The sequence below is a fragment of the Lissotriton helveticus genome, chromosome 10 (genome assembly GCF_964261635.1).
Source record: "Lissotriton helveticus chromosome 10, aLisHel1.1, whole genome shotgun sequence".
Taxonomy (NCBI): domain Eukaryota; kingdom Metazoa; phylum Chordata; class Amphibia; order Caudata; family Salamandridae; genus Lissotriton; species Lissotriton helveticus.
In genome coordinates, this window is record NC_136071.1 from 729,719,541 (window position 1) to 729,733,757 (window position 14,217).

The window sequence follows — 14,217 nt, forward strand, 5'->3', positions numbered from 1 at the left end:
GACAAAGTTGGCTTAGATTTCTCTGGACCCTATGACTTATTACCTCATGACATAAGGTATATAATTTTGCTGATTGATTATCACTCTAAGTGGATTTATCACATGCTATGTGATGCTCCCACTTCTTCTAATGCTATAAAGTTTTTGAAAAAGATTTTTTCTGTAGAAGGATTTCCTTCTGTGTTAGTTTCAGATAATGGCACCCATTTCATTTCTCAAAAGTTCACTTAATTTCTCACTGATTGTGATGTGAAACACTTTAAAGTTGCCCTTTCCTCCCCAACATCTAACGGCCTGGTGGAGAGAGCCAATAGACTAGTGAAAGATGCCATTCAGACTGCTATTTCCTCCCAACACGATGGTTAAGATTTTTTGGAGTCAAAACTTTGGTCTTACAATATATCTCCTCATTGCACTACAGGTGTTTCCCCATTTTCTCTGTTGAGAGGCAGAACTCCTCATACCAATTTGTTTCTGAATTGGTTAGTTAAGAAGCATGTCAATGACCATCATTGTAACAAAGAAGTGGCGTTTAGAGTTGCTAATAAACAGTCTTATATGAAATCTTTTCATGATGCTGGCAAACACTTCAATTACACATCACTCAAGATTGGTAATTGGGTTCTCATTAGGAATCCTAAAAAAATTCTGAAGGTTTCTTCAATATTTTCTCCACCTGTTCAAGTCACTGGTGTCAGCAAAAGTTCAGCTCTTCTTGGTAAAAAGGGCTAGTGGAATCAAATATTGCTTGTTTTGCTTTCTGACTCCCGAGCTGATTCTTTGATTAATCTTTACAGTCGTGATTTAAATGATTCTGATTAGATTCATTCTGTTCATGATACTGTTCCAAATTATGAAAATATTTCTCCTGTTCGTGATTTACATTCTAGTCAGGAAAGTGTTTCGGACACCATTTCTGTTGCAACAGATAATGATGCACTAGTCTCTTCAACTGATTTGAAAACTCGATGCAGAAAGTTACCCTCAAAATGTAATGACTTTGTAATGTCTTAATATATGGAACATTTGATCTTTCTATTTTTGTTCACTTGGTTTTCTCTTCATATATTCATTCTGTTTTGCAATTCGTTTTCTTTCATTATAAGGGGGAAGAAGTTGTAATATATCTCCCATGTTGATGTCCTCCTGCTGGGGACCTGGCACATGCATTATTTGTATGTCGTTCCACGATCTGGTGCAGAACGCTGCATGCCAGGACTCCAACAACGTTAGTCAGTTGTCGGAGATCCTGGTATTTGGCGTGAGCATCCGGTCGTGGGTGCAGCAATTATTGGAAATAAAGAACTTTAAATACGAACTATTGATTCTTGGGTAATTACTACAGATGGCTGGTCCCACTGAGGGTCTTCTGCAACATTATGACACAAAACTCATCTTACACTTTCACTAGCTGGAATGTGAGGGGCAGGGGTTCAGTTGCGAAAAGGCTCAAAATTCTATCTTAGGTACGGAGCAGCGGAGTTGATGTGACTCTCCTGCTAGAGAAACATTGACAAGCTGAGAGGCTGATGCATTGAGGGGGAGATGGAGGGGCTGGATGTATGCCATGACCCACTCGTTCTATGCTCGGGTAGCAATAGTGTGGATCAGGCGGGGGAGGCCCTTAGAAGTCCTGTCCCATCAAATCAACAAGATGGGGAGTGGCTTAATGGAGTTGAGCCGGTGTTGGGTAGCATATACACCCCGAATGCAAATCACATGCTGTTTTATGACTCCCTGACCCCGCTGCTGACACTGACCTGGGGTGCCATTACTCTTGTGGGGGACTTTAACACTGTAGTGGATTCGGTCCTGGACCACTCCACCATTCCCCTTCCAGATTCCCCAAATGTTTGGGACGCTACTAAGTTCCACAGACGGTACTCCCAGTGGTGGCTGTTGGATGCATGACATAAGCGAAATTCACACGAGTTAATACACCTTCTTCCCACCGGTTCATGACCAGCATGTACGGTTATATGGCTTGTTGTGCAGCCCAGACGTAAATATGGGGTTACGAGGGTGGAACACCTAGCATGCACACTCTCTGATCGTAACCCGGTACTACTTGGTCAGGCGTGGGGAAGGCGCACATATGGGATTGCTACATGGAGACTGGTGGCATTGCCCTTACTGGAGCCCACCTTTAGGAAGCCCCTGGTTGCTCTTATCAGTAATTGACACCTTGACTCAGAACGCCAGGAAAGCCCTCGCACTCACAGCTACTCTTCTGCAAGCTGCTTAGTTTAATTCGCTTTTAAAAGCCCCGTTTTTGCCGATTTATTTTTAGTTTGAGTTACCTGTTTTCCCCTGGTTTTAATACAGGCCACTCGCAGACTCGCACTGCTGCCACCTTACCCCCACTCTAATCTGTGGGATCACCGCGTTATCGCGGGTCCCTGTCCACTGTCTAGTTGTGGTGGCCATCTTGGGAGGGGGGACATTGCCGGCGGCGCGGTTAGCGCTCTAGTTGTCAGGCGCTCGGCGAGCATAAAGGCAGGCGCTTCGCAGGTGAGCATCCTTAACACCTTGACTCAGAACGCCAGGAAAGCCCTCGCACTCACAGCTACTCTTCTGCAAGCTGCTTAGTTTAATTCGCTTTTAAAAGCCCCGTTTTTGCCGATTTATTTTTAGTTTGAGTTACCTGTCTTCCCCTGGTTTTAATACAGGCCACTCGCAGACTCGCACTGCTGCCACCTTACCCCCACTCTAATCTGTGAGATCACCGCGTTATCGCGGGTCCCTGTCCACTGTCTAGTTGTGGTGGCCATCTTGGGAGGGGGGACATTGCCGGCGGCGCGGTTAGCGCTCTAGTTGTCAGGCGCTCGGCGAACATAAAGTCAGCCATGCTGACGCGCAGCGTCATCACGCAGCGTCATCGCCGGAACGTCGCCGGAGTTTCGCCAGAGTTAAGCCCGTCTGGGCCCGTCCGGGCCAAGACGGGCATAGGGCGCGTTACTCTGCTCAACTCTGCCGTACATATGGATTCAACTCTCAGGTATTCTAGGGATACTCTGTTGTCGTTACGTGCTCCCAGACATACCAGCTGTAGCTACCATTGGGTAGAAGGTACCCTTTTTACACAATGCCTTTTATGTGGTTCGGGTAGCACCTTTAAGGACCGGACACAGATTTCGATGGCTCTGCTCAACTGCAGGTCATAACCCTGTCACGCCACGGAAATTAATTCCTTGATTTTGGACCATAGTTTGGATGCCTTGTTCCTTACGGAAACTTGGCTGACCTCTTGCTCTGGACCCGATATTGTTAAAGCCCTCCCTTCGGGATACCTCATGTTTCATCTAGATAGGCCGGATGGGAGGGGAGGAGGAGTGGCCATCTTGTATAGAGATAAATATGTATGTAAAGCTGCAGATTGCGGTATTAATAACTCTGAAGGCTGTCAATTTTCACTACGCATATCTTCTACTACCTCTATCTCTGGCCTTCTTGTCTATCCGCCTCCTATAACGATGGGAAATTTCTTAGATTCCTTCATTGAGGCGGTGATACCACTGGCTGCCGCGTCCTCCAACTTTATAGTTCTCGGAGACCTCAACTTACATTTTGATGATCCCGGTGATGTAGTGGCGAGAGACCTACAAGGCATGCTGGGTGCACTCGATCTACACCTTGCTAATGTTGGTGCCACCCATAATAGGGGTCATCAGCTGGATGTTGCTTTTGCTAACTCAGAGAACCTGCAAGCCCTCCAGCCTTTGGCTCTTCCCTGGACGGACCATTGTCTAGTCCCCCTTAGATGGCAGTTGGGGAAGGGGAGAGATCCGGTACCTAGACGGTATACAGTGGAACGACTCTGGTCGAGGCTGCCAGTGGATAGCTGGGCGGCCGAGTTGGCAAGAACCTGTCCCCCCCCTGTCACTGACCCCAGTATTGCTGACCAACATGTGGGAAACTGGCTGACTAATACTCTTGACTCGTTGATTCCGAAAAAGAGGAGGCCCATCAGGGAAAGAAGAATCGGGTCCGCTCCCTGGTATACTCCCGAACTTAGGGGTCTCAGAACATCATGTAAAAGATCAGAACGGGCATGGAGGAGAGAGCGGACGGAAGAAAGTCGGGAAGACTACAAGATATCGATGAGGAAGTATAAAGTCGCTTTGAAAGACGCCAAAAGGAACTTTTTCAGCGATAGGATCGAGAGGTTTAAGTAACTCACCAGGGGAATCCTTTAAAAATTTTAAGGAACTCCTGAAGGCTCCGGTCCCTTCAGTTGTGCACGACAACCCTCAAGAAAAATGTGAAGAGCTGGCTGACTTTTTTCATTCGAAAATAGAGAAGATTTTGTCTTCGTTGCCTGCGACCTCTCAGATCCCGGAGATGGAATTTAGCCCAGTAATATGCCCCGCTGAGCTGTCCTCTTTCGGCCCTTTTTCGGAGGAGGAGGTCGTAAAAGTCCTGAAAGGGATGAAGAGTGGGTCTCCCAGTGACCCAGTGCCTATGAAATATCTCAAACAAGTGGCAAACACTCTGTCCACTCCGCTTACTGACCTCATTAACCTTTCACTCTCCCAGGGCACGGTGCCTCAGAGATGGAAAAAGGCAGTTGTCAAAGCACTACTGAAAAAACCAGGATTAGACTCCTCAAATTTGGCCAATTTCAGGCCTATTTCACTTTTGCCCGGCTTCTCAAAAGTCGCAGAAAAGATGGTTAACCGCCAGCTCTCTTATCATCTAGAATCCCATCATCTGCTGGGAGACTCCCAGACGGGCTTTCGCCCTGGTCAGGGGACGGACACAGCCTTATTGACAGTGGTGGAGGAAGCAAGGAGCATTCTTGATTCAGGGGGGTCAGTGGCAGTGATCCTCCTGGACTTGAGTGCTGCCTTTGACACCGTAAGTCACCAGGTGCTCCTCCAACGTCTGTCAGAGGTGGGTGTGACAGGGATGGCCTTGAAATGGCTCGAATCCTTCCTCTCCAACCGCTTCTATCAAGTCTGGGAAGGGGCAGAGCGGTCGACCATGTTCCCTCTTCAATGTGGAGTCCCTCAGGGCTCATCTTTGAGCCCTACCTTATTTAATATTTATATGACTCCTCTTGAAAGAGTGGTCTCCCCTTCAGGAGTGAAGATCATCAGCTATGCTGATGATACTCAGCTGGTTGTAGGCCTCACCCAGCTGACGGAACAACCTGAAGTTCTTCATGACTGCCTTGCCAATGTCCATCGTTGGATGTCCCACTCTGCCCTTAAGCTCAACGGAGAGAAAACTGAGCTTATGCTGCTGGGCAAATCTAGTCCCTCACTCATCGCTAGCTGTTGGCCTCGGTCTCTGGGTGACCCACCATCTCCCAAGAAGGAGATCAAGAGCTTGGGAGTTTGGTTGGAGGAAGATCTGTCCTTCAGGACGCACGCCAGGAAGACCGCGGGGGTGTGTTTTGGTCTGTTGCGGTCAGCTCGCAGGGTGCTACCACTGCTCCCTAATCCATCTAGGAAGCTCTTGATTCGTGGTTTAATCTTGTCGAGGCTTGACTATGGGAATGCGCTGTTTCTCGGTGCTCCCGAAGTGACTTTTAAAACCCTTCAACAGATGCAGAATGCAGCCGCTAGAGTGCTGATGGAGGTTCCTAGAAGACACTCAGCTGCCCCGGCCCTGAAAACGCTTCACTGGCTCCCCGTTAAAGAGCGGGTGAAATTCAAAGCGTTATGCACGGCTCATAAAATCTTGCATGGTAGGGGCCCCTCTATCCTGTCCATTATGGCACGCCCCTACAAGCCCACACGCCCTCTGCGTTCGGACCAAAGACATCTTCTGCAGTCAGCCAGAGTAAAAAGAGCTCGCTCTGGGGGCCGGCGTTTTTCAGTGCAAGTGGCGGCTCTGTGGAACTCCTTGCCCTTTAAGATTCGTTCAGAGCCCAATATTCTGCACTTTAGGAAACTCCTGAAGACTCATCTGTTTCCGGTGTAGTGACTGAGTTTGAGCTTTCCCTTCTCGTTCCTTACAGCGCCGGGATGCCCCTGGGTAACTGAGCGCGTTATAAATTTTATATAATAATAATAATTATTATTTTACAGAAAATGCGGGTACATCGGGGAGCGTAGGAACTGAGTAGAAAGCATTCAAGTTGTTGGTCAGGGGATTCTGCATTGGACAGTCCTTGGGACTGTGCAGGTCACTGTCCAGACAGGTTGACAACATTGGAAAATTAACTGGCTGGCATTGAGCGCTCCCTCTTGACTGACCTAAAGGCGCATCCTTGACTGTTGGAACCCAGGGAGGAGACTACGGTGGTTACAGAACTGCTGAATTCTCTCTCCTGGAGGGACTATGTAGACAACTCGCACGCAGAGAGAGCCAAGAGGAGAGGCTGCTGACTTGGCTGGTCCGGGAGGTAATGCAGGTAATGGCAGTGTGACCATGCCATTACCTGCATTGGAGATGGCCAGGGGAGCTCTAGTACACTCCCAGGATGAGATACTGGCAGTGTTCTTCTCCTATTAGGAAACCTATACAGAGCATGCCAGGAGCCTGGGGCTAAGGTCCTGGACCGGCTTCTGCAAAGGGCTAGGCTTGCATGTTTGGAGGCAGATGACCAGGAGGCTGTGTGGACCCAAAATTGAAGGAAGAGGAGGATAGGGCTGCCATCAGGGACTCAGTTGGCGGGAATACCCCTGGCACAGATGGTTTTCCAGCAAAGTTTTCCAGCACATATGTTGGGCATCTGGACCCCAGGCTTACTGTGCTTTATGCCCATGCATTAGAAGAGAGGCACTTGCCATCCTTGTCTTGGGTGCTCCTGATTTTGTCTGTGCCTTAACCAGGGAGAGAGCATGGTGTTGTAGGGGCATTAACACCGTTATCGATGTTAAACATTGATAATAAAACATTGAGTAAAATACTTACGGGCTAGCTACATGATCATCTACCTACACTTGTGCATAGTGATCAGAACAGTTTTATCCCACAACGCAACATCTTGTTTATTAAACATCCCCTGTTCCACCCCCTGGGAGAGATGCCAGAGGAGTATGCTCAAGTGCCTATGGCCCTCCCGATAGACATATGAAAGGCTTTCGACACACTATGCTAGACATACTTGCAGGAAGTAATGAAGCATATGAATCCGGGTCCGCATTAGTGTAGATGGGTCGCCCTCCTATATGCTGGTGTCCAGCTTAGCGTCAGGGTGGGGGGTGGAATTTCATAGTCCTTTGGGTCATACCAGGGCACGCAGCAGAAGCGCCTCATATCCCAGATGCTTTTTACATTGGTGGTGGAACCATTTGTTAGAATTATGAGAGCAAAGGGTGTTCCTTGGGGGATATCATCGCACAGTGAGGTGCATGTGGTGTTCCTAGGCACCAATGATATGTTGGTCTACCTCCGATGCATTGACATGGAACTCCACTGGTGCATGTCTGTGCTAGATGACTTGGGCGAAGGTTGGGGATTTCGGACTAACTGGGGGAAGAAGTAAGCTTTTACCTTGCTCTTAGATCAGGCGGATGTGCTCCGATTTGTGATGGACCACGATATCCAATGAGCACCAACCCAGTTAAAATATCTGGGAGTGATGGTGTTTCATTCAAAGGAGGACATGAGGGAAGCCAATCGGGGTTTGGTGCACAGAGGAATCAGAGGAGCTGTGAAATGCTGACCGCCCCTTAGACTCCCCATTATGGCAAGAGAAGCTCTTACCAAAATGGTGATCCACTCACAGGTTTTACACTAATTTGCCAATTTTCTGATTTGGGTCCCTCGGAGTTGATTCCAGGCCCTTGATGCTGTGATTCGGGAATTCATTTGGAATGGGGGCTGCAACAGAGTTTCTCTCCCCACCCTGTGTCGGCCTAGTAGAAGACGAGGTCTGAGTGCCCGTGACATGGCACTGTTTTTTCTGTCTGCACAGCTACTGTGGTTGGCGCGGTAGCGGGCAGGGGGAAGATATGCATGAACTGGAGAGGTTTGCTGAGCCCCAAGGCAGGGGTACCCTTGTGACTCGGTTATTGGGACTGTTTCGCAGGGGGGCCTCTTACCCATCAAGGCTCTAGGTGTTTATAATGAGATGCTGATGGGCCTTAGCTGTGCAGCTGTGCCATCCAGCACTCAATGGTTCGGCGATTCCACTGGTGGGGCTCACCACGTACCGAGTGGGCTACTTCTCGGAGCATAGGCTGGAACAGTGGCTAGCGGCAGGCCTAGAAAATGTGGGGTCTGTTATGTGGAGGGCACGTTGGCCTCCCTAGTGGTGGAGGAGGGACTGCCCAGGACTCAGATTTTCACATACCGGGAGATAGAGGCAGTCATGAGTTGTCTATGGGCTGGGGGTTGGCGGGCCCCAGACCTATGAGTTTCCACAGGTCCTCCTGACCTTTGGCCATGGCTACAGGCAGTCTCATGGCTGTACAAATCAGTGGTGGAAATGACCGCGGACAGCCTTCCTCATAGGCACGAGTGGTGGGAAGCAGCGCTGGGTAGGAGGCACCAGGACGGAGTTAAAACAGGTCCTCAAGGTTTCGTGCAACACCCATTTCAAATTTACACAATTCTACTGCATACACACCACCTACCTGACTCCCTATTGGATAAACATTATGAGGTGACGGAATAGACGCACGCTAGAAGACGCCGGACTCTTACATATGGTTTGGGACTGTCCTATGGTAAAGCTTTTCTGGCACCTAGTAGCCATTGATGGGACACACGCTAAACATGCGGAACATCTATACGTTGGAGATCTGTCTGTTGACTGTTTACCCATGGAAAAGGTTATATAAAGTGGGGAACAGATTTTGGGATTTAGCAACGGTTCTGGCGAAACAGGAAATAGACTTCCATTGGAGGTCAAAGGAGGGTCCTCCGCCCACTTGCTGGTGATCATCACTGGAATTGTGGTCCAGGGCGGAGGCGGAGGCACTGAGAGATGACGAGAGACGTGGGCTGCGGAGGCAAACCCTGGCTGGCCTATGGCTAGCAGTACTGGAGACTTTTTTGGCAGAGGAGCAGGACGGGCCCCTGGCCTGTGAACCTGCTGATGCATAGGACTTGGAGGGAGGGGTCTGGGAGTTTGGGACCTACTGTTCCCTCTATCATGGTGTGGGAGTCCACATGGTGGGCGTCCCCCCGGTGGGATTCTGGGGAAAATGTTATTCCCCCCTCTGCCTTTATTGTGGCATCCCTGTTTTCCCCCTCGCTCCCCGCTCCCCCCGCCCACATAATCCCTATGAGAAGTTGGTTTCTCAGTATCCTCCTTCTAGGCCTGCTACGAGATGAGCCTGAGCTTCTGTCCTTCTTGGGTTTTTGTTCTTATGTTTATATTCGTCGCATATCTGTGGGCCTCCCCACGATGAGCACCAAATTCCGACGATATTATAAAGGGAGGCCCATGAGCGTTTGGCCCATCCCTCAGACACTTGGCTAGGGAGGCGAGTGACCCTGTGATTATTATGTACCATTGATGTGCTATTTGTGTTTAATGGGGAGCGCCTGCCCTGCCTAAAAAGGAATATACTTCACAATTGTCTATGTTTTACATCGACTTTCACAGATATGTTACGCGTTATATCTACTACCAGCATATCAGTATATGTAGGGAAGTATACATTTGCTATTGACCATTATATATAATGAAGTACATATTTACCACTCTAAACTCGATATGTACTTACCCGAACAATATGTTGGTCGTCGATATACAATGTCATTCTAAAACATTTTGGAATATTACGGTGGACGCACCCAGTCTAAAGGCAAGAGGGTGTTAGCTGGCACTTTGCTCCCTAGCATTGTAGACCCATCATACTCCTAGTTTTGTAACACATTTTATTTTCTTAAGAATTATAAATGAATATTTTCCATTTGAGGCTGTTCGACTAAACACAAATTCCGGAGCCGGCCTCATTTATGTTACGAAGATAATCCACTACTCCATGTTGAATAGTGTTTACACCATCAGTGAGCGTGCAATATTAGTACAACTGTCTGGACATACCACGTGTTTATTTTATATATATTTAGATAATAATGTCTTCATTTTGATGACTCCTGGCAGACATTTCCGTATTAAGATATCCTGGTCATACACAATAAAATGTTTGTATAAACACATCCACCGAAATAGCTTGAAGAGGAGAGACTCTGAGAGAACATGACTGCCAAAAAAATGCAGCTTAGCATAACATAACTTCTGCGATGACTTTAAAAGACATGTTTTACAATATATTTATATATGTGGATGCATATGCATCATTTCTATTAATGGTTTTGGTCAGCAGAAACGTGACGTTTATGTGACAAAAGTTTGAATACATTTTTGGGCCGGAAAAACGTAAAACACTTTGCAGGAGTGCACGCATCAGAAATTCCTTGCAAGTCTAAAATGTCTTTATGAATCACAATGTAAATCTGCATTGCAGGAAAAGGGGAGGCAAAGTGGCATTCTGCCTTCCTAGTGAAAAGTATTGATGGTTCACAACATTGGAGGATAGGAATTGCAAACCACAGCTCTGCAAATGCAGAGGATATCTGCTATGTCTTATAGGCCTCCATCTCTGTGTCTATAGTTGGTCGCAAAGATTCGATGAAGGAATTCTGGGTTGTGAATTTTGATGAGGCAGGATTCCTGCAAAGCTTTTGAACCTGTCTCTTGGCTCTGTGCCAGACTGAATACATTCTCCAAAAGACCAATTGATGGACAGAATGCTGAACATTGTCATACATTCACTCCACTACAGAGATCTGAGCCCAAATTCATCGTTTTTTTTCTCCCCACGCCATTCCAGTTTAGACCCAGCTATATGGGAACAGTCCAGCCCGGTCTTCCCTGGACTGGAAACAGCATCCTAGGACCAGTTTCAGTGTTTCACCCCTCATCAGCCAGACTAGCTTGACTCCAGTGCCATGGAGAGCACGGGAACCATGTCTGGGCTTACCCATCCCACTCATACCCATCGCACTTGGGATGACAAATGCAGAAAAGAACAATTGATGGACAGAATGCTGAACAATGTTATACATTCACCCCAGTACGGAGATCTGGGCCCAAATCCATATTTTATTTGCTCCCAATGCCATTCCAGTTTAGACTCAGCCATTTGGGAACAGTCCAGCTGAACTGCCAAGCCAGGTCTTTCCTGGACTGGAAACAAGCATCCGAGGACCGCTTCGGGGTTTCACCCCTCATCAGCCAGGATAGCTTGACTCCAGTGTCATGGAGAGCACGGGACCCACGTCTGGGCATACCTGTCCCACTCGGGGTGAGAAATATAGGAAGAACAATTGATGTACAGAATGCTGAACAATGTCAAACATTCACGATCTCACAATGAAGATCCAAATTGGCTCAGTGATTTCAACTTGCTTCTACCAGTAGAGGAACATAAGAAAAATCAGTAGATTCCACACCCAGGAAGCCCTAATACTGGTAGTTCTAGCTATGGTCATGTCCCATATAGACTATACCAATACCTTACACTTTGGCATTCCACTTTATTTAACTAAACAACTGCAACTGGTACAGAACCAGGCAGCGAGGCACATTTTTCAGCAACCTAGGTGGCAACATGTCACTCCCCTCATGAGGAAGCTTTACTGGCTCCCTATCCCATAGAGATGCGCCTTCAAGGTATGTTGTCTCATCTTTAAATCCTTGAATGGCAAGAGCCCCAAATTCATTGACAGTCTTATTCAAAGGCACATACCCATGCGTAACCTGCGTTGTGCTCATAAGCACCTTCTGTCTACACCCTCCTTCCAACTGAAGCATCCGGTCAGTGCTAGGTTTGCCGTTCTAGCCCCTAGATATTGGAATTCCCTGCCCTTCGAAATCAGACCTTGCACAGAACTCTTGAGCTTTAGGAAGCTCCTCAAGACCTGGCTGTTTAGACAAGCTTATGAGTAAGTTACCAGGGCTCCGGCACCCCTTAGAGCAGCGCCATGAATCCAACCCGGTGTACTTACGCTTTACATGAACCTTTTAACATAACATAACATACCATAACATAACATTCACCACAGTACAGAGATCTGGGCCTAAATCAATCGTCTTCTTGCTCCCCATGCCATTCCAGTTTAGACCCAGCCATATGCAAATCAGTCTTGACCCTGTTCTCCTTGGGAACAGTCCAGTCCAAACTGCCAAGCGAGGTCCGCCCTGGACTGGAAACAAGCATCCCGGTGCCCGGTGAAGCTGTCCTTTGCAGCTATAGCAGAGCCTGGCTCTGGGTCACCCCCTCAGCCGTCACCTACCCAGCCGGACATCGGACATTGTATTTCACGGTTCTTCACGGTTTTATCTGTCTCTCTCCTCGACTGCCTTGACTGCTTTGTTCCCCTTGGAGTACTTTCCCCCTTCAGATCTACCTGACTCTGTCTGCTTTCCTCTCCCCTGTTTACCATTCCCCCACTACCTTCCATTGCCCATCTGACGTTTGTCCTGGATATGCTACGCGCTAATATCTTATATTATTGTGTAAGCTCACGTTTTTCTCCTAAGCATATACTGGTAACTGTAACTCAAACTGATGTAACTATGTAACAATGTTCTGAAGCAATGTCCTGTCTCATGTAAAGCGCTCTGATACCTCCGGGTCTAGCCAGCGCTATACAAAACTTTTCAAATAAAAAACAAATAAATAAATAAATAGGACCAGTTTGTGGTTTCACCCCTCATCAGCTAGGTTAGCTTGACTCCAGTGGCATGGAGAGCAAGGGACCCACGTATGGGCATACCCGTCCCACTCAGGGTGACAGAATGCTGAACAATGTCATACAGTCACCACAGTACAGAGATCTGGGAGAATGGCAATGCCTGGCCTAGCTATGACTTACATCTGCCTCTGTCAAGGGCTATATCTGTGTAGCTTGTACAGTTGGTAGGCACACGGCCAAGGCCCTTTTTCCTCGCAATTCTCATGTCACAGCAGGCTTCCGGGTGACAGTTGGGGATTATCTCCGAAAGGGCTACTTAAAGCTTGTGGCAGGAAAATTGCAGCTTTCTAACAGGGGCATTTTCAATCCATCAATCCACCAGATTGGATTTTAGATACCTGTTAATTTGAGTCATTGAACCATGGTTCTAGTTATTCCCAAACTGAAGTTATGAACTATGAGGTGTTATAATGTAACCCAGGGTTTTCTATGGGAGAGGCAGTTTTGCTGCAGTGAAAAATGGCGTTGGTGATTCATCACTTGCCTTACATGTAAAACTTAAGTACACAAGTACTACTTCTTCTATACCATGGACCCTGCTCTATAGGCATTTAGGGCCTACCTTAGAGGTAACTTATAAATATTAAAAATAAAGGTTTAGGCATGGAAACAGGTTTGTTTTACCAGGTCAAAGATACCGTTTTAAAACTGCATAGTCAGGCTACAGTGGCAGGTCTGAAGACCTACTTTGTATTGCCACTTTATGTGGTGACACAATAGGTGCTGCAGTCTGCTAATGGCATGTAATGTACAGGTCCTGGGTAAACAGAGTACCATATACTAGGGGTGTATAGCTAAGGTAAATATGCCAGTCATGGATTAGTCAGATCTCTATGTTTTTAAGGATCAGAGCACATACACTGCACACTGAATGGCAGTGCTCCAGTGTTCAAGAATCCATACACCAGAATTAAAATCCATAAAACAATTGGGGGGTGCCCACACAAAAATGACATTTGTTTTTATAAAATTCAGTGGTGAAGTTAGATTTATAATACATATTAAAGAGAAATAACTTTTTGAAAGGTACCTTTTCAATGCCTGAAGTTCCAGAGGCTAACTATGAGTTCAATCTCTCTTCTGCCAACCAGTAATTAGCATTTGAATGGGTGTGAAAAAGGTGTGAGGTGCCACCCAGAAGCAAACAGTGGGCTGACCTGAATGGGCAAAGTGACTCCTTTGAACCTTGCAGAACATGCAGAGAGGGAATGTGAGCATCATTTTTGGCATTACAGTGTCAAATCCTGCTTGAGTGTGAAATACAGCTTTACAGGTCTGCTAGGTCTTTAGATATAACGCTGGGAGCACACTGAAAAAGAATGAAAACAGGGTGCCAAATCAATTCTTGTGTATCCACAGTCTGGTTGCTGAATGACTTGACACCAAACTTCTGTTTCAGGGTTATTACATAAAACGCTGGGGGTGCACTTGAAAGGAAATGAACCAATGCGCCGAAAACATTCTTGTGTATTCTACATTTGACCACTGGAACCCCTGCTGTGTTCTACAAGACTTCTGTGCGTGGGTTTATTGGGGGTAAGTTGAGTG